General features: G+C 44.5%; 1 pseudogene; it reads right to left on the reverse strand.

Annotated features, from left to right (window-relative positions):
* Positions 1 to 21,512: 21,512 nt before the first annotated feature.
* On the reverse strand, positions 21,513 to 21,651 carry LOC123038482 (uncharacterized; annotated as a pseudogene).
* Positions 21,652 to 23,110: the final 1,459 nt, after the last annotated feature.

A 23,110-nucleotide genomic window follows, 5' to 3' on the forward strand; every position in this document is an offset into this window, starting at 1 on the left:
ATTGTTCCGTTGAATTTTAATGTGTTCCTTGAGAAAGCAAAGTTGAAAGATGATGGTAGCAATTACACGGACTGGGTCCGTAACTTGAGGATTATCCTCATTGCTGCACAGAAAAATTACGTCCTGGAAACACCGCTGGGTGCCAGGCCTGCTGCAGGAGCAACGCCGGATGTTATGAACGTCTGGCAGAGCAAAGCTGATGACTACTCGATAGTTCAGTGTGCCATGCTTTACGGCTTAGAATCGGGACTTCAACGACGTTTTGAACGTCATGGAGCATATGAGATGTTCCAGGAGTTGGAGTTAATATTTCAAGCAAATGCCCGGATTGAGAGATACGAAGTCTCCAATAAGTTCTATAGCTGCAAGATGGAGGAGAACAGTTCTGTCAGTGAGCATATACTCAAAATGTCTGGGGTATAATAATCACTTGATTCAATTGGGAGTTAATCCTCCGAATGACTGCGTCATTGACAGAATTCTCCAATCACTGCCACCAAGCTACAAGAGCTTCGTGATGAACTATAATATGCAAGGGATGAATAAGACTATTCCTGAGCTCTTCGCGATGCTGAAAGCTGCGGAGGTAGAAATCAAGAAGGAGCATCAAGTGTTGATGGTCAACAAGACCACTAGTTTCAAGAAAAAGGGCAAAGGGTAGAAGAAGGGGAACTTCAAAAAGAACGGCAAGCAAGTTGCTACTCAAGAGAAGAAACCCAAACCTGGACCTAAGCCTGAAACTAAGTGCTTCTATTGCAAGCAGACTGGTCACTGGAAGCGAAACTGCCCCAAGTATTTGGCGGATAAGAAGGATGGCAAGGTGAACAAAGGTATATGTGATATACATGTTATTGATGTGTACCTTACTAATGCTCGCAGTAGCACCTGGGTATTTGATACTGGTTCTGTTGCTAATATTTGCAACTCGAAACAGGGACTACGGATTAAGCGAAGGTTGGCTAAGGACGAGGTCACGATGCGCGTGGGAAACGGTTCCAAAGTCGATGTGATCGCAGTCAGCACTCTACCTCTACATCTACCTTCGGGATTAATATTAGACCTGAATAATTGTTATTTTGTGCCAGCGTTGAGCATGAACATTATATCTGGATCTTGTTTGATGCGAGACGGTTATTCATTTAAATCAGAGAATAATGGTTGTTCTATTTATATGAGTAATATCTTTTATGGTCATGCACCCTTGAAGAGTGGTCTATTCTTGTTAAATCTCGATAGTAGTAATACACATATTCATAATGTTGAAACCAAAAGATGTAGAGTTGATAATGATAGTGCAACTTATTTGTGGCACTGCCGTTTAGGTCATATCGGTGTAAAGCGCATGAAGAAAATCCATACTGATGGACTTTTGGAACCACTTGATTATGAATCACTTGGTACTTGCGAACCGTGCCTCATAGGCAATGAGTAAAACACCGTTCTCCGGTACTATGGAGAGAGCAACAGATTTGTTGGAAATCATACATACAGATGTATGTGGTCCAATGAATATTGAGGCTCGTGGCGGATATCGTTATTTTCTCACCTTCACAGATGATTTAAGCAGATATGGGTATATCTACTTAATGAAACATAAGTCTGAAACGTTTGAAAAGTTCAAGGAATTTCAGAGTGAAGTTGAAAATCATCGTAACAAGAAAATAAAGTTTCTATGATCTGATCGTGGAGGAGAATATTTGAGTTACGAGTTTGGTGTACATTTGAAAAATTGTGGAATAGTTTCGCAACTCACGCCACCCGGAACACCACAGCGTAATGGTGTATCCTAACGTCATAATCGTACTTTACTGGATATGGTGCGATCTATGATGTCTCTTACTGATTTACCGCTATCGTTTTGGGGATACGCTCTAGAGATGGACGCATTCACATTAAATAGGGCACCATCAAAATCCGTTGAAACGACGCCTTATGAACTGTGGTTTGGCAAGAAACCAAAGTTGTCGTTTCTGAAAGTTTGGGGCTGCGATGCTTATGTGAAAAAGCTTCAACCTGATAAGCTCGAATCCAAATCGGAGAAATGTGTCTTCATAGGATATCCAAAGGAGACTATTGGATACACCTTCTATCACAGATCCGAAGGCAAGACTTTTGTTGCTAAATTCAGAAACTTTTAGAGAAGGAGTTTCTCTCGAAAGAAGTGAGTGGGAGGAAAGTAGAACTTGACGAGGTAACTGTACCTTCTCCCTTATTGGAAAGTAGTACATCACAGAAAACTGTTTCTGTGACACCTACACCAGTTAGTGAGGAAGTTAATGATGATGATCATGAAACTTCAGAACAAGTTACTACTGAACCTCATAGATCAACCAGAGTAAGATCCACACTAGAGTGGTACGGTAATCCTGTTCTGGAAGTCATGCTACTAGATCATGGTGAACCTACGAACTATGAAGAAGCAATGGTGAGCCTAGATTCCGCAAAGTGGCTTGAAGCCATGAAATCTAAGATGGGATCCATGTATGAAAGCAAAGTATGGACTTTGGTTGACTTGCCCGATGATCGGCAAGCAATTGAGAATAAATGGATCTTCAAGAAGAAGACTGACGCTGACGATAATATTACTGTCTACAAAGCTCGACTTGTCGCAAAAGGTTTTCGGCAAGTTCAAGGGATTGACTACGATGAGACCTTCTCACCTGTAGCAATGCTTAAGTCCGTCCGAATCATGTTAGCGATTGCCGCATTTTATGATTATGAAATTTGGCAGATGGATGTAAAAACTGCATTCCTGAATGGATTTCTGGAAGAAGAGTTGTATATGATGCAACCAGAAGGTTTTGTCGATCCAAAGGAAGCCAACAAAGTGTGCAAGCTCCAGCGATCCATTTATGGACTGGTGCAAGCCTCTCGGAGTTGGAATAAACGTTTTGATAGTGTGATCAAAGCATTTGGTTTTATACAGACTTTTGGAGAAGCCTGTATTTACAAGAAAGTGAGTGGGAGCTCTGTAGCATTTCTGATATTATATGTGGATGACATATTACTAATTGGAAATGATGTAGAATTTCTGGATAGCATAAAGGGATACTTGAATAAGAGTTTTTCAATGAAAGACCTCGGTGAAGCTGCTTACATATTAGGCATTAAGATCTATAGAGATAGATCAAAACGCTTAATTGGACTTTCAAAAACCACATACCTTGACAAAATTTTGAAGAAGTTCAAAATGGATCAAGCAAAGAAAGGGTTCTTGCCTGTGTTACAAGGTGTGAAGTTGAGTAAGACTCAATGCCCGACCACTGCAGAAGATAGAGAGAATATGAAAGATGTTCCATATGCATCAGCCATAGGATCTATCATGTATGCAATGCTGTGTACCAGACCTGATGTGTGCCTTGCTATAAGTCTAGCAGGGAGGTACCAAAGTAATCCAGGAGTGGATCACTGGACAGCGGTCAAGAACATCCTGAAATACCTGAAAAGGACTAAGGATATGTTTCTCGTATATGGAGGTGACAAAGAGCTCATCGTAAAAGGTTACGTTGATGCAAGCTTTGACACAGATCCGGACGATTATAAATCGCAAACCGGATACGTGTTTACATTAAACGGTGGGGCTGTAAGTTGGTGCAGTTCTAAACAAAGCGTTGTAGCAGGACCTACATGTGAAGCGGACTACATAGCTGCTTCGGAAGCAGCAAATGAAGGAGTCTGGATGAAGGAGTTCATATCCGATCTAGGTGTCATACCTAGTGCGTCGGATCCAATGAAAATCTTTTGTGACAATACTGGTGCAATTGCCTTGGCAAAGGAATCCAGACTTCACAAGAGAACCAAGCACATCAAGAGACGCTTCAATTCCATCCGGGATCTAGTCCAGGTGGGAGACATAGAGATTTGCAAGATACATACGGATCTAAATGTTGCAGACCCGTTGACTAAGCCTCTTCCACGAGCAAAACATGATCAGCACCAAGGCTCCATGGGTGTGATAATCATTACTGTGTAATCTAGATTATTGACTCTAGTGCAAGTGGGAGACTGAAGGAAATATTCCCTAGAGGCAATAATAAAGTTATTATTTATTTCCTTATATCATGATAAATGTTTATTATTCATGCTAGAATTGTATTAACCGGAAACATAATACATGTGTGAATACATAGACAAACAAAGTGTCACTAGTATGCCTCTACTTGACTAGCTCGTTAATCAAAGATGGTTATGTTTCCTAACCATGAACAATGAGTTGTTATTTGATTAATGGGATCACATCATTAAGTGAATGATCTGATTGACATGACCCATTCCATTAGCTTAGCACCCGATCGTTTAGTATGTTGCTATTGCTTTCTTCATGACTTATACATGTTCCTATAACTATGAGATTATGCAACTCCCGTTTGCCGGAGGAACACTTTGGGTGCTACCAAACATCACAATGTAACTGGGTGATTATAAAGGAGTACTACAGGTGTCTCCAAAGGTACATGTTGGGTTGGCGTATTTCGAGATTAGGATTTGTCACTCCGATTGTAGGAGAGGTATCTCTGGGCCCTCTCGGTAATAGACATCACTTAAGCATTGCAAGCATTGCAACTAATAAGTTAGTTGCGGGATGATGTATTACAGAACGAGTAAAGAGACTTGCCGGTAACGAGATTGAACTAGGTATTTGGAATACCGACGATCGAATCTCGGGCAAGTAACATACCGATGACAAATGGAACAACGTATGTTGTTATGCGGTCTGACCAATAAAGATCTTCGTAGAATATGTAGGAGCCAATATGGGCATCCAGGTCCCGCTATTGGTTATTGACCGGGGACGTGTCTCGGTCATGTCTACATTGTTCTCGAACCCGTAGGGTCCGCACGCTTAAGGTTACGATGACAGTTATATTATGAGTTTATGCATTTTGATGTACCGAAGGTTGTTCGGAGTCCCGGATGTGATCACGGACATGACGAGGAGTCTTGAAATGGTTGATACATAAAGATTGATATATTGGAAGCCTATGTTTGGATATCGGAAGTGTTCCGGGTGAAATCGGGATTTTACCGGAGTACCGGGAGGTTACCGGAACCCCCCGGGAGCTATATGGGCCTTAGTGGGATTTAGTGGAAAAGAGAAGGGGCAGCCCAAGATGGGCTGCGCGCCTCCCCCCTCCCCTAGTCCTATTAGGACAAGGAGAGGTGGCCGGCCCCCCCTCTCTCTTTTCCCCCTCCGCGAATCCTATTCCAACTAGGATTGGGGGGGGGAATCCTACTCCCAGAGGGAGTAGGACTCTCCTGGCGCACCCTCCTTGGCCGGCCAGCCTCCCCCCTTAGTCCTTTATATACGTAGGCAGGGGCACCCCAGAGACACAAGTTGATCCACGTGATCTATTCCTTAGCCGTGTGCGGCGCCCCCAGCCACCATAGTCCTCGATAATATTGTAGCGGTGCTTAGGCGAAGCCCTGCAGCAGTAGCACGTCAAGATCGTCACCACGCCGTCATGCTGACGGAACTCTTCCCCGACACTTTGCTGGATCGGAGTCCGGGGATCGTCATCGAGCTGAACGTGTGCTAGAACTCGGAGGTGCCGTAGTTTCGGTGCTTGATCGGTCGGATCGTAAAGACGTACGACTACATCAACCAAACGCTTCCGTTGTCGATCTACTAGGTATGTAGATCACACTCTCCCCTCTCGTTGCTATGCATCACATGATCTTGCGTGTGCGTAGGAAATTTTTTGAAATTACTACGAAACCCAACACGTGGGGCCCCTAAACCTCGGGTATTCCGTTTTGACCTTGCTTGGATCAAAGATGAGATGTTCATTCCAACGGTCAGTAGAATTTGGGCTAGGAAGGTCCATGCATCTGACCCTATTGACATCCTAAATATCAAGTTAAAAAGATTCAAGACCTACTTTGAAGGGTGGGGGTCGAATAAATATGGCCATGAAAAAAGAAGAAAATAAGAGGTTAGGTTGAGCTGGCTATATTAGAAGAGCTAGAGGAAAATGGACCCCTGTCCCCTGAAATGTACAGCATCAAGATGGATGTGTGTACTGAGTTGCATGAGTTGCTGATTAATGAGGAAATTTTTTGGCTACAACAATCCCATGCACGTTGGTTATTGAAAGGTGATCTCAATACTGATTACTATCATAAAATTGCCAATGGAGGGAAGAGGAAAAACACAATCCATTCCCTTAAGGTAGGTGATGTGGAGATTGAAGGCACAGATAACCTGATTACTCATGCCACTGAATTCTATAGAGATCTTTTTGGCCCCGCGCCTGGCAATATGTTTCATCTTGATCCTGATACCTGGGCAGATCAGGAAGAACTTAGTGCAAGTGAAAATGCTGACCTTTGCCGTGCGTCTACTGATGAAGAGGTGGAAGAAGCTTTATTCTCCATGGCACCTAATAGAGCACCTGGCCCTGATAACATTCCTGATGAATTTTATCAGATTTGCTGGGAGATTGTTAAACATGACATTATGTCTCTGTTTGAACACTTCCATAAAGAAACACTAGATGTGCAACGCCTTAACTATGGTGTGATCACACTCCTCCCCAAGAGTGCTGGGGCAACAAGATACAACAGTTTAGGCCTATTTGTCTACTAAGATGTCCATACAAACTGATCACTAAAGTGCTCGATTGTAGGGTGGAGAGATATGCTGACAAATTGATTAGTTCAACCCAAAACGCTTTTGTTAAAGGGAGGAATATCATGGATGGTGTCCTCTCCTTGCATGAGATACTGAATTATACTCATGTACAGAAAAAAGTGGGGGTGGTGTTGAAACGAGATTTTGAAAAATCCTACGACAAGGTGAACTGGGACTTCTTGTTAGAATGTCATAAACAACGAGGCTTTAGTGAAACCTGGTGTGGATGGATCAAACAAATCATGCACAATGGGACGGTGAGTATCAAACTTAACAACAACGTGGGGCCGTATTTTAAAAGTGCAAAAGGGGTTAGACAAGGGGATCCACACTCTCCCTTTTTGTTTAACTTAGCTGCTGACTGTCTTACTAAGATGATCACTAATGCCCAGAAAAACAATTTGCTGGTTGGTTTGGCATCTGATCTCATCCCCAATGGGGTCGCGGTGTTGCATTACGCCGACGACACCATTATCTGCCTTGAACATGATATAGATAAGGCTATGAACTTGAAGTTGCTGTTATATATGTTTGAAATGATGGCAGGGCTCAAAGTTAATTTTCAAAAAAGTGAGGTACTTACTGTGGGGGTGATGACAATATTATGAAACAATATGCTGATCTGTTTAATTGTGATGTTGGAAATTTTCCCGTTAAATATCTTGGCATGCCAGTTAGTTACACTACCCTAAGGAACTCTGATTGGGAGTTTATTGTGACCAAATACCTCCACAGATTTGAAGCTTGGATTGGGAATGCTGCCTCCATGGGAGGGAGGCTAACACTGTTAGACTCTGTTGTCACACAGATTTCCCTGTACCACATGTCCATGTGGCTGATGAACAAGACTTTTATTGAGAAGCTTGATAAGCACAGAAGAAAATTTTTCTGGCAGGGGTGCAATAAGAAGAAAAGATACCACATGGTTAGGTGGGACAGGATTTGCAGATCCAGAGATAAAGGGGGGCTGGGGGTGAAGGACTTGAGGAAGAAAAATATCAGCTTGATGGTTAAGTGGTGGTGGAAATTGGAAACCCAAAAAGGGTTGTGGCAGGATATCATGAGAGCACGATATCTGAAAAACAAATCGGTGGCCTTGGTTGGACCCAGATTCTCAGACTCCCCCTGTTGGAAATCTCTTCTTAAAGTCAAAAACTTGTATATGGTTGGTAGGAAGATAAATACCAAATATGGGAACCTCACCAGGGTCTGGAAAGACCCCATTGGTGATCGGAGCCCGTTTCAAGATCAATATCCCCTGTTGTTTGACATTTGCAACAACCAAGACTGTACCATGGATAAGTTTGGCTGTGTTGATGTGCAAACGTTCTTCTGTAGGAGACTCTCCTCGGATACGCTGGACCAGTGGAAAGATATCAGAGATACTATTGCAAGCATCCCGTTGACTCAAGGAGGCGATGTGGTAACCTGGGGACTAACGAGCAATGGGAAGTTCTCTACCAAATCCATGTATAAATGGCTAGAAAAACCCCTTAGTGGGTGTCATTATAAATGGATCTGGAAAGCCAAAATCCCCCTCAAGATAATTTTTTTATGTGGCAAATGTCTCAAGACGCTGTCCTTACTAGACAGGTCATGAAAAAGCGAAGATGGTATGGTAACCCTAACTGCTCTTTCTGTGATAATATTGAAACATCCCAGCACTTGTTTTTTGCTTGTCCCGTTGCTAAAGTAGTGTGGCGCTGTATTGGGATGGCCCTGGGAACTGATAGGTGCCCGAATAATTCCTGGCAATATTATACTTCGTGCAACATCTTCCTGCCTAGAGGAGAGAAATACCACACCGTTGGCCTGGCTACCGCGTGCTGGGCTATCTGGCTTGCTCGTAATCGAGCTACCTTTGAGAAAAAAAATCAAAACTCCTTTTGAAATTGTTTTCTCCATGTGCTCCTTTCTCATTTATTGGGCAGGTCTTCAAAGCGAAGGAGGAGTAAAGGAGTTGCAGGGAGGCGCGGAGATGATCAGGGCGGGTACAATGAGTCTGATGAAGATGTGCAATGCGATGCGCCGACCAATTGCGAGCGAGTAGAAGATGTCAGCTACTTCTTCTTCTCCCGGTGGCGTGCTGCTCCTTTGGATAACTGATGCTGATGCGGCCCCTTGTGGTCGGCTTTGGATATTTGTCATCATCCCTCCAGCCTGGCTGGATGGGCTTTTGTAATAGGTTGTTAGCTTTTGGTTAGACTGTGGATTGGTGTTATCAGGTTTTCGCCCCACGGCACTCGTTCCGATGGCGAGCGAGTGTGCTGGGTTTCCTGATAATTCCCGAACTCGCTCTCCTCTTTCCCTCTTCCTGTCATTCCTGGAACTATTGTATTTCCGTTCATTTGCAATGGAAAGGGGTGAAGCCCAGTTCAAAAAATAAGCTACTCCCTCCGTCTCATAATACGAGAGCGTTTTTACTCTAGGAGTAGATGATCCAGATAATCCTTACAAGACTTATCAACCAATTCTTACGTGCGTGCTTTTAATGTATAGAGACATGCATGCATATCACTTTATACAGACAGATCGGCCAACTATTTTGAGGGTAACATGCATCTGCATGCATGCTTCATACTGCTAGGTAGAATAATGCAGCTGCAAATCTTTCACTTGCAGCATCTAATCGGCCATCCCACACAACACTACTAGGGAAAACCTTATACACAGAACTTTAGCAGTAGCGAGGACCAAAAACGCACGCTGGTGCTAAGTAGCAGTAGCGCGCCTGCGCAAACCGCGCTGCAGATAAAGTTCTAGCAGCAGCGCGTCTTCTTCTAAACACGCTACTACTAAAATTCCCACGGCTTAGCCGATAGGCTACACATAGTAGTAGGGACCTATAACGAACCGTGCTGCCGCTACTTTCTTTGTAGCAGCGCGTTTTAGTCTAAACTCGCTACTGATAGATGACATAAAATTAAATGGAAAGCAAATAGAAAGGTAATTTAAAATGAAGGAAATAGAATAAGGTGAAAGGAAAAAAATGTAAAGAAAACTAAATGAAAAAGGGAAAAAAAGAGAATGGTGTACCAGCAGCGTGTATTCCAGAACGCGCTGTAGCTAACGTAGCAGTAGCGCGCCGTCTGGAACGCGCTACTGGTACTTCTGACATAACCGCACGCGGTTCGTCCTCCCCACGGCCATTTCATCCCCCAAATCCAACTCCACTCTCGCCGCCGCCGTCGCCCCTCTCGGCCGCCGCGCGCTCTCCGCACACCCTCTACACCGCCCCGACCCCAGATTCAACGCCGCCCCCGCCCCCGACCTCAACGCCGCCCCGGACGCCGCCCCCGACCCCGACCTCAACGCCGCCCCGGACGCCGCCCCCGCCCCCCCCCCCGATTCAACGCCGCCCCGGAGCCCTGACCACGACCTCGACGCCGCCTGCCCCTCCCTCGTCGCAGGCACCCGAGGTGAGCACGCCTGCTCCTCCCTCTCCCCTAACTCTGCCTAGGGTTTCTACCTCCATCAAATTAGTTAGGGTGGAATCAAATTAGTTAGTAAGAACTTGTTAGGGTTCTTAGGTACTAATTAGTTAGTAAGAACTTGTTAGGGTTCTTAGGTACTAATTAGTTAGTAAGAACTAGGTACTAATTAGGTACTAGAATATTTTTATTTATAGTAAGTTTATTTTTAGTAAGAACTAGTTGAATTAATAGAACTAGTTAGTAAGAACTTGTTGCTATTTTTTTAGTTAAAGCAATTTTCCCGCATCGACGTGGACAATGCCTATCCCGCATCCTCGTCGTCGAGTCGGCGGAGGACGACACCTGCTTGACCAGATGGGCCATGTCCGGGACTGGGCTCTGCCAGGGGTGGTACTGGGAGGCGCTACCTACCGGGGGGCGCAGGTTGGTGAGGAGCCAGCCTGTCGTTGACCCGAACCTTCTTTGGTGGCGGTCGCGTGGGCCAGTGACGGTCCAGAGGCTCGAGGACTCCGCGGAGGTGGTGCGTCACCGTGTCAGTGAGGAGGATGCGCACGTCCATCGCTACTTGTTTGCGTTGGAGCACAGGTTCTCCAATACCTGGCAGGTTCTCCAGGGATCTCACTGGAGCTATGATCCCGTGATGGTTCCTTCTCTGTGGGTGTCCAACGCCCGCGCCGATACCCGTCGTGTGCTAGGGTTTTAGTTGTACTAGTGATGTTATATGTATGACACTATTCGGGATGTATTAGTGATAATATTTGACGATGTACAGACACATGAGATGATTTACTTTTGCTTACTGAATGCATGCTAATTTGAGTCTTATAAGATATTTTGAAATGTATATCTTGTGTTGCTCAATATCCAAGTGGCCGAGTGACCTATGTTTTGCTGGAGTGTTGATTCATTTCCGTTCCGGCAAATTTCAGGCGCTCGATATATCCTATTTTAGCAAAGGTCATGCCGGATTTTTCTGTTAATTTTGGCATGACTTTTGCCAGAATATGTAAGAAATATCGAGTGCCCCGGATTTGTGTGTTGAGTATCCTGGTAGTTGTCTTCTATCAATTTTCAATTAATGTTTTAACTATGAACATAGGAAATGTCTGACGACAAAAAGGATTTCGGTATTTGCAAATACTGCGAAGACGAGCGCGGCCTGTGCGACGGAATCTTCCTAGACGATGATAGGCGCTTCAGCATCAAGCTGGACGAGAACTTCGAAGTGGATACAGTAAGTCACAACGACAAGTCTTTTTTCATAATTAAGCATGACATCTGCTTCATTTGCTTCAACTTATATTTTTTTACTATTCTACTAGCGTATCCCCTGCCATGCAAGAGTTTTTGTATTCGATAAGATAGGTTTCAGTCATACTATGGAGGTAAAGAAAGTTTATTTGAAGACCGAGCATGGTTATATTTTCCATGCAAAATTATACAATTCAGACGACTACACCTATTTTGGATGCAAAACATGGCGAGCACTATGCAAGACTTATGCATTTCAGCCTGATATGGTTATCACCTTTGATATTCGTCCGGAAGATAATATTGAAGGTAATACCGACATCTAGGTCGATGTGCAAACGCCTCTAGTTACACCAAAATGTAAGTTTCTCAACCATATTTATGTCTTTGATATTGTTTATTCAAAAATAGTTGACAACTAATTTGTATTGTCAGCTTATTTCGGTGCAAGCAAACATGTCTAGCGCTTGGTAGACAGGACCTACTACTGTCCCGGGGCTGAACTAAACTGCGAGGAACTAAGTCATTATGTTTCATGGCTTGAGGATCTTGATAATGTCAAGACAAATTTTCTTCCTGGACTTAGAAATCTTAGTACTGAAAACGTGCGACCAATAGTTTCGTCATGAACTACGGTCACATCTATTTAGGAAGGATGGTAAGATGTTTACTATTTGTCCTCAGTGCATCTTTTCCATACATTATTTGTGAAAAGCTAAACTTCATTGCTAAGTATGTGACCATACGATGTTCTTCAACAGGGACTCCCGATGAATGTTGTGCCTTATGGGATCGAGACTAAAGGTACCATGAGTATTATTAGCTTACGGCCAAGATATCCTTCATGTTACTTTAGTGCATTCAAGATCAAGGATGAATGCTTAATAGTGGAAGACTGGACCAGATATGTAATGGGGGAGCGCAGAGAAGTACTTGGGGGCAGCAAACAGATGTGCTACCAAAAATTAGGAGACAGGTTCATCTGCATGCTCCAACTTGATCAAGGAGGAGAGCTACACATGTTTTATGTTGTTTTACCTAAGAGAGAGCAGCAGGAGTGATTATCTAGAAATGAGTTTGAGGATGATGATGTGATACACTATTACTATGATGATAAAATAGCTAATGTTGGTGGTAATGACTATGATGATTATTATTAGCTAGTGTTGGTGGTGATTAGCTAGCTAGAATGAGAGTTTGAAGATGATGATGTGTGCTACACTATGACTATGATGATTAAATAGCTAATGTTGGTGGTAATGACTATGATGATGATTAAATAGCTTGTGTTAGCGGATTAGATTCAAGTGGAGGCAACATGTGGTGCACATCTAAATTACTACTAGTCCAAACTAGATCAAGTTTGGATTTGTAGTATACTTTTGACATGCACCACATATTGCCTCCACTTGAAACTAATCCACCTTCATTTGACACACTGTTATGGACATAATGATGTAAACCTCATAACTGGTATTGTACCAATAATTGTACGATAAATACACTAAAAATTTAAAAATAAAAAAAGAATACTAGTAGCGATGGACGGAAAACGCGCTGCCAGTAGTTACATTAGCAGTAGCGTGGGATTGAACAAACGTTGCAGCTACTTGTCCTAGCAATAGCGCGTGTAACACGCACTACTGCTAATGAATAGCTGTAGCGCCTTATCAGTAGCGCATATCCCCGCGCTACTGATAGGCCTAAAACCCGCGCTGCTGCTAGCCTTTTCCCTAGTAGTGCAAGGCAAAGACGCGTGCAGATTAAGCTCTTGCAAGCAAGCACAGATCACTGACCAGACCAATCGGTCGCTCTAGCTAGCATAGTACGCTACAACGCCACCCACCCCGATCACTGACCAGACCGATCGGTCGCTCTAGGTGGCACAGTTTAATGTTTATGCCATTTATGTGGCATATATCCAGTAGCACAGACAAAATATCGGTCCTGAGATTTGGGAATAGCATGTGCTGCTCCTGCTTTTCTTTTCTTTTTTTTGACTGTGCACTGTAGGGGAAAACCCCACAGCCTATCATTTTATTCCAACTGATAAAGTTACAATATGTACAAGGTTATGAAGAATAACCCCAAAGAAAAACCTAAACTAAGGTACATGAAGGAGAAAGAAAATTACATCAAGGGGGAAGAAAAGTTACCCAAGGAACAAGGCTCTCCTTGAACCTAGGCTTAATCCTAAAGGAGAGAAGAGACATGTCATGAACAAAAGTTCTCCTCCAATGATTGAAGCTAGGTCTAATATGTCTAAAAACTTTGGCATTTCTGATCAGCCAAATATTCTAGCAAGCAGTGAAGACCACCTCAGCAAAGAAAGGCTTGTTGAAATCCCTTTTGGCATTGACTGCAATTTCAGTCATGTTTGTACCTTGAGACCAATCAATCTGAAGGAAATTCCACACACGCTGGCTAAAGAGACAGTTGAAGAAGAGGTGATCCCTATCTTCCCTGACCTGCAAATGACAGAGGACACAAGAGATCCCATCATCAATATGCCAATGCCTTCTCTCAACCATGTCCTTAGTATTCAACCTGTCCATGATCATCATCGAGGCAAAAACCTTTATTTTCATTGTGCAAGAGCTTGACCAGATCCAATTCAAGAGAGGATTAAAAGGCAGGTTCAAATGCATTTGGATGTAAAACCTCTTGGGGGTATAGAGTTTATCAGATCCATGCCAATACCACACATCCTTTGCCGATGGTTCAACCACATGATGCAGCAGAAAATCTTTAAGAGAAAGAAACTCCATATAAGCATGCTCAGATAACGGCAAATTAAACCAAGAAATCAATTCTGAACACTCCAAGGCCTCTTTGACAGTTGAGAAAGTATCTTTGCAGTAAGAAAAGAGCCTAGGGAATCTTTGCTGCAAGGGTGTAACAGAATTTCCTAGTTGCCATTTGTCAGACCAAAAAAGAGCAGTATCCCCTTGATTGACCTTAATCCATGTCACCTCTCTGAAATGGTCCACCAACTTGAGGATATCCTTCCACCAAAATGATCCACATGAGGTGGTACCCTGTGGTACAACTCCATGGTAGTAAGAATTCCAAACAAGGTTTACCCAAGGAACTGCTGCCCTGTTGAAGAACTTATTCAAGTGCTTGAAAAGCAATCCAACATTCTGAATTCCCAGATTTAGAATACCCAAACCACCTCTATTTTTAGGCCTGCAAATCAACTCCCAAGCAGCCAAAGAGGGTGCAGGCTCTTGTCTGTTCTTTCTCCACAAACACTGCCTTTGGATTCTTTGAAGCTGCTTTAAAATTCCAGGATTAATCAGCAAACTGCAGAGGAAAAAAATTGGTAGAGATGACAGAGCAGAGTTTAGATATTGTAGCCCCCCCCCCTTGGGCCAAGAAGGAGGAGCTAGCAGTCATTCTTCTTTCCATGCAATCCACCAAGGGCATAAGTGAAGGAAATATGCCCTAGAGGCAATAATAAAGTTATTATTTATTTCCTTATATCATGATAAATGTTTCTTATTCATGCTAGAATTGTATTAACCGGAAACATAATACTTGTGTGAATACATAGACAAACTAAACGTCACTAGTATGCCTCTACTTGACTAGCTCGTTAATCGAACATGGTTATGTTTCCTAACCATATACATGTGTTGTCATTTGATTAACGGGATCACATCATTAGGAGAATGATGTGATTGACATGACCCATTCCATTAGCTTAGCACCCGATCGTTTAGTATGTTGCTATTGCTTTCTTCATGACTTATACATGTTCCTATGACTATGAGATTATGCAACTCCCGTTTGCCGGAGGAACACTTTGTGTGCTACCAAACATCACAACATAACTGCGTGATTATAAAGGAGCTCTACAGGTGTCTCCAAAGGTACATGTTGTGTTGGCGTATTTCGAGATTAGGATTTGTCACTCCGATTGTCGGAGAGGTATCTCTGGGCCCTCTCGGTAATGCACATCACATAAGCCTTGCAAGCATTGCAACTGATGAGTTAGTTGTGAGATGATGTATTATGGAACAAGTAAAGAGACTTGCCGGTAACGAGATTGAACTAGGTATTAAGATACCGACGATCGAATCTCGGGCAAGTAACATACCGATGACAAAGGGAACAACGTATGTTGTTATGCGGTCTAACCGATAAAGATCTTCGTAGAATATGTAGGAGGCAATATGAGCATCTAGGTTCCGCTATTGGTTATTGACTGGAGACGTGTCTCGGTCATGTCTACATTGTTCTCGAACCCGTAGGGTCCGCATGCTTAACGTTACGATGATAGTTTCATTATGAGTTTATATATTTTGATGTACCGAAGTTTGTTCGGAGTCCCGGATGTGATCACGGATATGACGAGGAGTCTCAAAATGGTCGAGACATGAAGATTGATATATTGGAAGCCTATGTTTGGACATCAGAAGTGTTCCGGGTGAAATTGGCATTTTACCGGAGTACCGGGAGGTTACCGGAACCCCCCGGTAACCTAATGGGCCTTAATGGGCCTAGTGGAGGAAGAGGAGCGGAGGCTTAGGGGCTGCCGCGCGCCCCTCCCCCCCCCCCCCCAAGTCCGAATTGGACAAGGAGGGGGGGCGGCGCCCCCTTTCCTTTCCCCTTCTCCTCCTTCCCCCCAAGTCCTAATCCAACTAGGGAAAGGGGGGAGTCCTACTCCTGGTAGGAGTAGGACTCCTCCGGTGCGCCTCCTCCTAGGGCCGGCCGCACCCCCCCCCCCTTGCTCCTTTATATACGGGGGCAGGGGGGCACCTCTAGACACACAAGTTGATCTTCGTGATCATTCTCTTAGCCCTGTGCGGTGCCCCCCTCCACCATAATCCTCGATAATATTGTAGCGGTGCTTAGGAGAAACCCTGCGACAGTAGAACATCAAGGTCGTCACCATGCTGTCGAGCTAACGGAACTCATCCCCGACACTTTGCTGGATCGGAGTCCGCGGATCGTCATCGAGCTGAACGTGTGCCAGAACTCGGAGGTGCCGTAGTTTCGGTGCTTGATCGGTCGGGCCGTGAAGACGTACGACTACATCAACCGCGTTGTCATAACGCTTCCGCTATTGGTCTACGAGGGTACGTAGACAACACTCTCCCCTCTCGTTATTATGCATCACCATGATCTTGCTTGTGCGTAGGAAATTTTTTGAAATTACTATGTTCCCAACAGTGGGATCCAAGCCTAGGTTTTATGTGTTGATGTTATTTGCACGAGTAGAACACAAGTGAGTTGTGGGCGATATAAGTCATACTGCTTACCAGCATGTCATACTTTGGTTCGGCGGTATTGTTGGATGAAGCGGCCCGGACCAACATTACGCGTACGCTTACGCGAGACTGGTTCTACCGACGTGCTTTGCACACAGGTGGCTGGCGGGTGTCAGTTTCTCCAACTTTAGTTGAACCGAGTGTGGCTACGCCGGGTCCTTGCGAAGGTTAAAACAGCACCAACTTGACAAACTATCGTTGTGGTTTTGATGCGTAGGTAAGATTGGTTCTTGCTTAAGCCCGTAGCAGCCACGTAAAACTTGCAACAAACAAAGTAGAGGACGTCTAACTTGTTTTTGCAGGGCATGTTGTGATGTGATATGGTCAAGACATGATGCTTAATTTTATTGTATGAGATGATCATGTTTTGTAACCGAGTTATCGGCAACTGGCAGGAGCCATATGGTTGTCACTCTATTTTATGCAATGCAATCGCCCTGTAATGCTTTACTTTATCACTAAGCGGTAGCGATAGTCGTAGAAGCATAAGATTGGTGAGATGACAACGATGCTACGATGGAGATCAAGGTGTCGCGCCGGTGACGATGGTGATCATGACGATGCTTCGGAGATGGAGATCACAAGCACAAGATGATGATGGCCATATCATATCACTTATATTGATTGCATGTGATGTTTATCTTTTATGCATCTTATCTTGCTTTGATTGACGGTAGCATTATAAGATGATCCCTCACTAAATTATCATAGTAAAAGTGTTCTCCCTGAGTATGCACCGTTGTGAAAGTTCTTCGTGTGAAAACTATGATGGAAGCGTATGCAATCCTGCAGGGACGCGTGCGTGTTATATAGCTCAACAAGATACAAGGATCGGCAGGTAGTTGGTAGTCTTGACCCATACTCCAAGCTATACATGAGATGAGATCATATCTACTCTAACTACCTGCCTAGATTACACAATACGCACGCAATACAACCATGACATACATGTCATGTTACACAGCTACAAACCTATCTATTAACATCCTCCCTCAATCTCAACATATCAAGGTTTAGATTGTTTCTGAAGGCTTGGAGCTGTCGAACCTGCAATGGTTTAGTTAAACCATCAGCTACTTAATCTCCAGTTGGAATGAACCTTATCTCTAACTTCTTCTGAGCAACTCTTTCTCGAACAAAATGGAAATCAATCTCTATATGTTTCGTTCTTGCATGAAACACAGGATTTGCAGAAAGATACGTTGCTCCTAGATTATCACACCATAAGCATGGCACATGTGGCCTGTAGACCCCCAATTCATCAAGTAGCGTTTCCATCCACATTACTTCAGCAGTAGCATTTGCTAGCGACTTGTACTCTGCCTCAGTACTGGATCTTGAGACAGTTGCTTGCTTCTTTGCTTGCCATGACACAAGATTGGAGCCAAGAAACACTGCAAAACCTCCTGTGGACTTCCTGTCATCTGGGCATCCTGCCCAATCTGCATCAGAGAAGGCACTTACTGTTGTTGATGGGGACTTACATATGCTTAGTCCTATTCCCTTGCTTCCCTGAATATATCTCAGTATTCTCTTCACAGCTGTCCAATGCAAGGAGGTTGGTGCATGCAAAAACTGACAAACCTTATTAATTGAGAAAGATATGTCAGGTCTTGTCAGTGTAAGATATTGAAGTGCTCCAACTATACTTCGATATTTTGTTCCTTCTTCTGGACTTAATAGTGTGCCCTCATTCAATGACAATTTTTCAGTGATTGACATAGGTGTACTGAAAGGTTTACAATCCTTCATTCCTACACGACTCAAAATATCAGAAGCATATTTCTCTTGAGTGAGCAAAATACCATCTTGCACCTTTTTTACTTCAATACCTAGAAAGTAGTGTAGCTCTCCCAAATCTTTCAAAGCAAACTCTCTTTTTAAGTTTCTTAGCAATGCTAACGTTGCATCTTGTGAGGAACTTGCTACAATTATGTCATCAACATAAATAAGCATGTATATGATCACCTTGCCCTTCTTGAAGAAGAATAAGGAAGTATCTCCCTTTGATGGACGGAATCCAAGTTGTTGTAACTTAAGACTCAGTCTTGAATACCATGCCCTTGGTGCTTGTTTTAAACCATACAAGGCTTTGTCCAACCTGCATACATGATTAGGTTTGGATGTGTTCTCAAAGCCTGGTGGCTGCCTCATATAGACCTCTTCCTCGAGAACGCCATGTAGAAACGCATTCTGAACATCCAATTGACGAAGGCTCCATCCCCTGGAAACTGCAATAGATAGAACAAGTCTGATAGTAGCAGCCTTCACTACTGGACTGAAGGTATCCTCATAATCAATGCCATAGAGTTGTTTGAAACCCTTAGCTACTAATCTAGCTTTGTATCTATCTATTGTTCCATCTACCTTCTTTTTAATTTTGTATACCCATTTACAGTCTATAATATTCCTCCCTGGCTTCGGTGGAACTAAGTGCCAGGTGTTGTTCCTCACTAATGCATCATACTCAACACTCATAGCATTTTTCCAATTTTTATCATGCAAGGCTTCTAGCACATTTTGTGGTTCACCAGTGGCTGCAAAGTTTGCAAACTTAAAGTGTTTATGATACCTGACCGTGACATCCTTAGGCACTAGTGGTTTGGTAATACCTCGCTGTGAACGAGTGACTCGTGTGGTTATATTTGGAGTAGCCACAACAGATCTGGTAGCAGCCACAGAGGATCCCATTCCTCGTACTGACACAGACGGCGACGGCAGATCTCCCTCCACATCCGCGCGCTTGGCCTGCTGCAGATCTGTGGTCCCCCGCAGGTTGTCGGTCGGCGATGGCGACGCGCGGTCACGGGCCCGCGCGGGACTGCTGGAGCCATCATTGCTCTGTGGGACCGACGCCCCAGCCCCAGCTGCTCCTTGACATGTTGCACGTGACGACACGGGCGTATCAGCCCTGCCCGACCGCACTGGCGCGCCAGACTCCGTGGCGCGCGCTGATGCGCCAGGCCCACCATGCGATGTAGGCGGCGGCGAATCACTCCTGGGATCCGCGCCGGTCCCGCCTGCTGCTTCTTCTGCATGGAATCCCTCGGGATCAGTACTGCCAGCTGAATCATCATCGTGTCTGGCGCTTGTACATCTTTGTTGCTGCATAAAATCATGGCCTGGAGCACTGTTTTTTTCACTATTTTCATCAGTACAGGCTCCATTAGAAGAAGGATTAGGATTATTAAACACATGATCATCAGCATAAGATTCACGCCCATGATCAGAAGGATTTAATAACTCCGGAGAAAGAAGCAAAATTTTAGCACGAAGACGAGCGCCAGCGTTTGGATGAAGACTAGCAAAAGGAAAGATGTTTTCATCAAAGATTACATCTCGAGAAATATAAACACGCTCAGTAGATATGTCAAGACATTTAAACCCTTTGTGGAGATTGCTATACCCAAGGAAAGCATATTGTTTTGAGCGGAATTGAAGTTTGTGGTTATTGTAGGGTCGAAGATTCGGCCAGCAGGCACACCCAAAAATTCGAAGGATAGAATAGTTGGGTTTTTCATGGAATTGTTTTTCAAAGGGTGTCTCAAACTTGAGGACTTTCCTAGGAATCCGGTTTATCAGATAGGTGGCAGCAATGAAGGCCTCGTCCCAAAACTTTAAGGGCATAGAGGCTTGAGCGAGAAGGGAAAGACCCACTTCGACAATATGTCGATGTTTTCTCTCAGCTGACCCGTTCTGTTGGTGAGCATGAGGACACGAGACGTGGTGAGAGATACCTATTTTGGTAAAGAAGGAGTTCAACTTTTCATACTCCCCTCCCCAGTCCGTTTGTAAAGCAAGAATCTTGCGATCAAATTGACGTTCTACTAGATGTTGAAAGTCATGAAACTTTTGGAGAACTTCAGACTTGTGTTTGATCAAATATATCGAAGTGAATTTACTGAAATCGTCAATGAAACTCACATAATATTTCTTTCTTCCTACTGTTTCAATAGCAGGACCCTAAACATCAGAAAACACGAGTTCTAAAGGAAATTTTGATTCACTTATTGACTTGGGATAAGGCAACTGGTGACTTTTGCCTTTTTGGCAAGCGTCACATATAGAATATTTATTGAATGAATTTGCACACGGGAGATTATTCTTGCTAATGACTTTGCTAACAATAAGAGGAGATGGATGGCCTAAACACCGGTGCCACCTATCCAAGGATAGCTTGGTGACACTAAGCATGTGCTTCTTGGCGTCGGATCCCGTGTGCCTAACCGGGTAGAGTCCTCTTCTACCCCTGCCTCGAAGGAGCAGCTTCTTCGTTCCCCGTTCCTTGACAAGAAAAGAATAGGGATGCATTTCAAACAAAGGAATTATTGTCAATGGCAAGGCGGCTAGCGGAGATTAGACTTTTGTTGGCTTGCGGTACATGAAGAATATTATTTAGGAGGAGATCTCGATCAGGAGTATGAATAGCTGAATGACCAATATGCTTAATAACCATACCTGATCCATTGGCAGTATGAATCTGTTCGTTTCCAGTGTAGCGATCCCGCACGGTCAGCTTCTCCAAATCTCATGTGATGTGGTCAGTGGCACCACTGTCCAGGTACCAGTTCGTGTCCACCCCGTACTGTGGTGCAGCAAGGTTGGCCGACTTCTCCTCCACGCCTTGATAGGACTCATCATAGCGCTTCCAGCACTTCCAGGCTGGGTGGCCCATCTTGCCACAGATCTGGCACTGGACCCTGGGGGCATGGTTGTTGTTGTAGTTGCCCCCGTTGCTGTTGTTGCCGTGTCCGCCGCCGCGCCCTCCAGGTTTGGAGTAGCCGCCGCTGCGCCCGCCGCGGTCACCACCATTGCCGCCTTGGCGGCGACCGCGATCACCACCACCAGCGCCGTTTCTACGGCCTCGGGTAGCAGCATTGGCAGAGGATTGGGACCCTCCGCCCCGAAGATTGAGCCTTGTTTCAAAGCTCAGCAACTATGAGAACAGCTCAGCCACGGTCATCGGCTCCACCCGGGAACACACGGCAGATACCACCGGGTCGAAATCTTCATCTAGCCCAGCCAGGATGTGGAAGACGATGTCGTCGTCGTCAACCCTCTTCCATGCGGCGATCAGTTCATCGCAGAGAGACTTGATCTTCCCGACATAGTCGTGATGGAGGAGTTGCCCTTCTGCAGATTGGCGAGGGCGATCCGGACGTTGGTGGTCTGGGAACGGGTGTGAGATGCAAGCATCCCTTCCACCGTGTTCCAGAGCTCAGCAGAGGTGTGGCATGAAGCAACCTGGATAGCTATCTCACGCGGAAGTGTCGTCAGGAGATAGGAGAAGACTTGTTGGTCTTGAGCATACCAGGTTTGGAAGTCAGGGTTCGGCCCTTTCACCGTCGTCTTGCCATCAGATGAGGCCACATCGATCTGCATGGGCGGTGGCGGTTGCTCGACGTCGAGGTACTTGGCCATCTGTGCTCCTCGGATGGCCGAGAGCACCGTCGCCTGCCATAGAGCCTGGTTGCCCTTCGTGAGCTTCTCGGTGGCGGCGTGTACGAATGGAGAGGATGGGAAGGAACTTGAAGACGCCATGGATGTGCTCGAGGATGGCTCTGGTTACCATGTGAAAACTATGATGGAAGCGTATGCAATCCTGCAGGGACGCGTGCGTGTTATATAGCTCAACAAGATACAAGGATCGGCAGGTAGTTGGTAGTCTTGACCCATACTCCAAGCTATACATGAGATGAGATCATATCTACTCTAACTACCTGCCTAGATTACACAATACGCACGCAATACAACCGTGACATACATGTCACGTTACACAGCTACAAACCTATCTATTAACACTTCATGCTGAGACACCACGTGATGATCGGGTGTGATAGGCTCTACGTTCAAATACAACGGGTGCAAAACAGTTGCACACGCAGAATACTCAGTTTTAACTTGACGAGCCTAGCATATAACAGATATGGCCTCGGAACACGGAGATCGAAAGGTCGAGCGTGAATCATATAGTAGATATGATCAACATAGTGATGTTCACCATTGAAACTACTCCATCTCACGTGATGATCGGACATGGTTTAGTTGATTTGGATCACGTGATCACTTAGAGGATTAGAGGGATGTCTATCTAAGTGGGAGTTCTTTAGTAATATGATTAATTGAACTTAAATTTATCATGAACTGAGTACCTAATAGTATCTTGCTTGTTTATGTTTGATTGTAGATAGATGGCCCGTGCTGTTGTTCCGTTGAATTTTAATGTGTTCCTTGAGAAAGCAAAGTTGAAAGATGATGGTAGCAATTACACGGACTGGGTCCGTAACTTGAGGATTATCCTCATTGCTGCACAGAAGAGTTACATCCTGGAAGCACCGCTAGGTGCCAGGCCTGCTGCTGATGCAACTGATGACGTTAAGAACGTCTGGCAGAGCAAAGCTGATAACTACTTGATAGTTCAATGTGCCATGCTTTACGGCTTAGAATCGGGTCTTCAACGACGTTTTGAACGTCATGGAGCATATGAGATGTTCCAGGAGTTGAAGTTAATATTTCAA

This window comes from Triticum aestivum, chromosome 2A (genome assembly GCF_018294505.1).
Source record: "Triticum aestivum cultivar Chinese Spring chromosome 2A, IWGSC CS RefSeq v2.1, whole genome shotgun sequence".
Lineage (NCBI taxonomy): Eukaryota > Viridiplantae > Streptophyta > Magnoliopsida > Poales > Poaceae > Triticum > Triticum aestivum.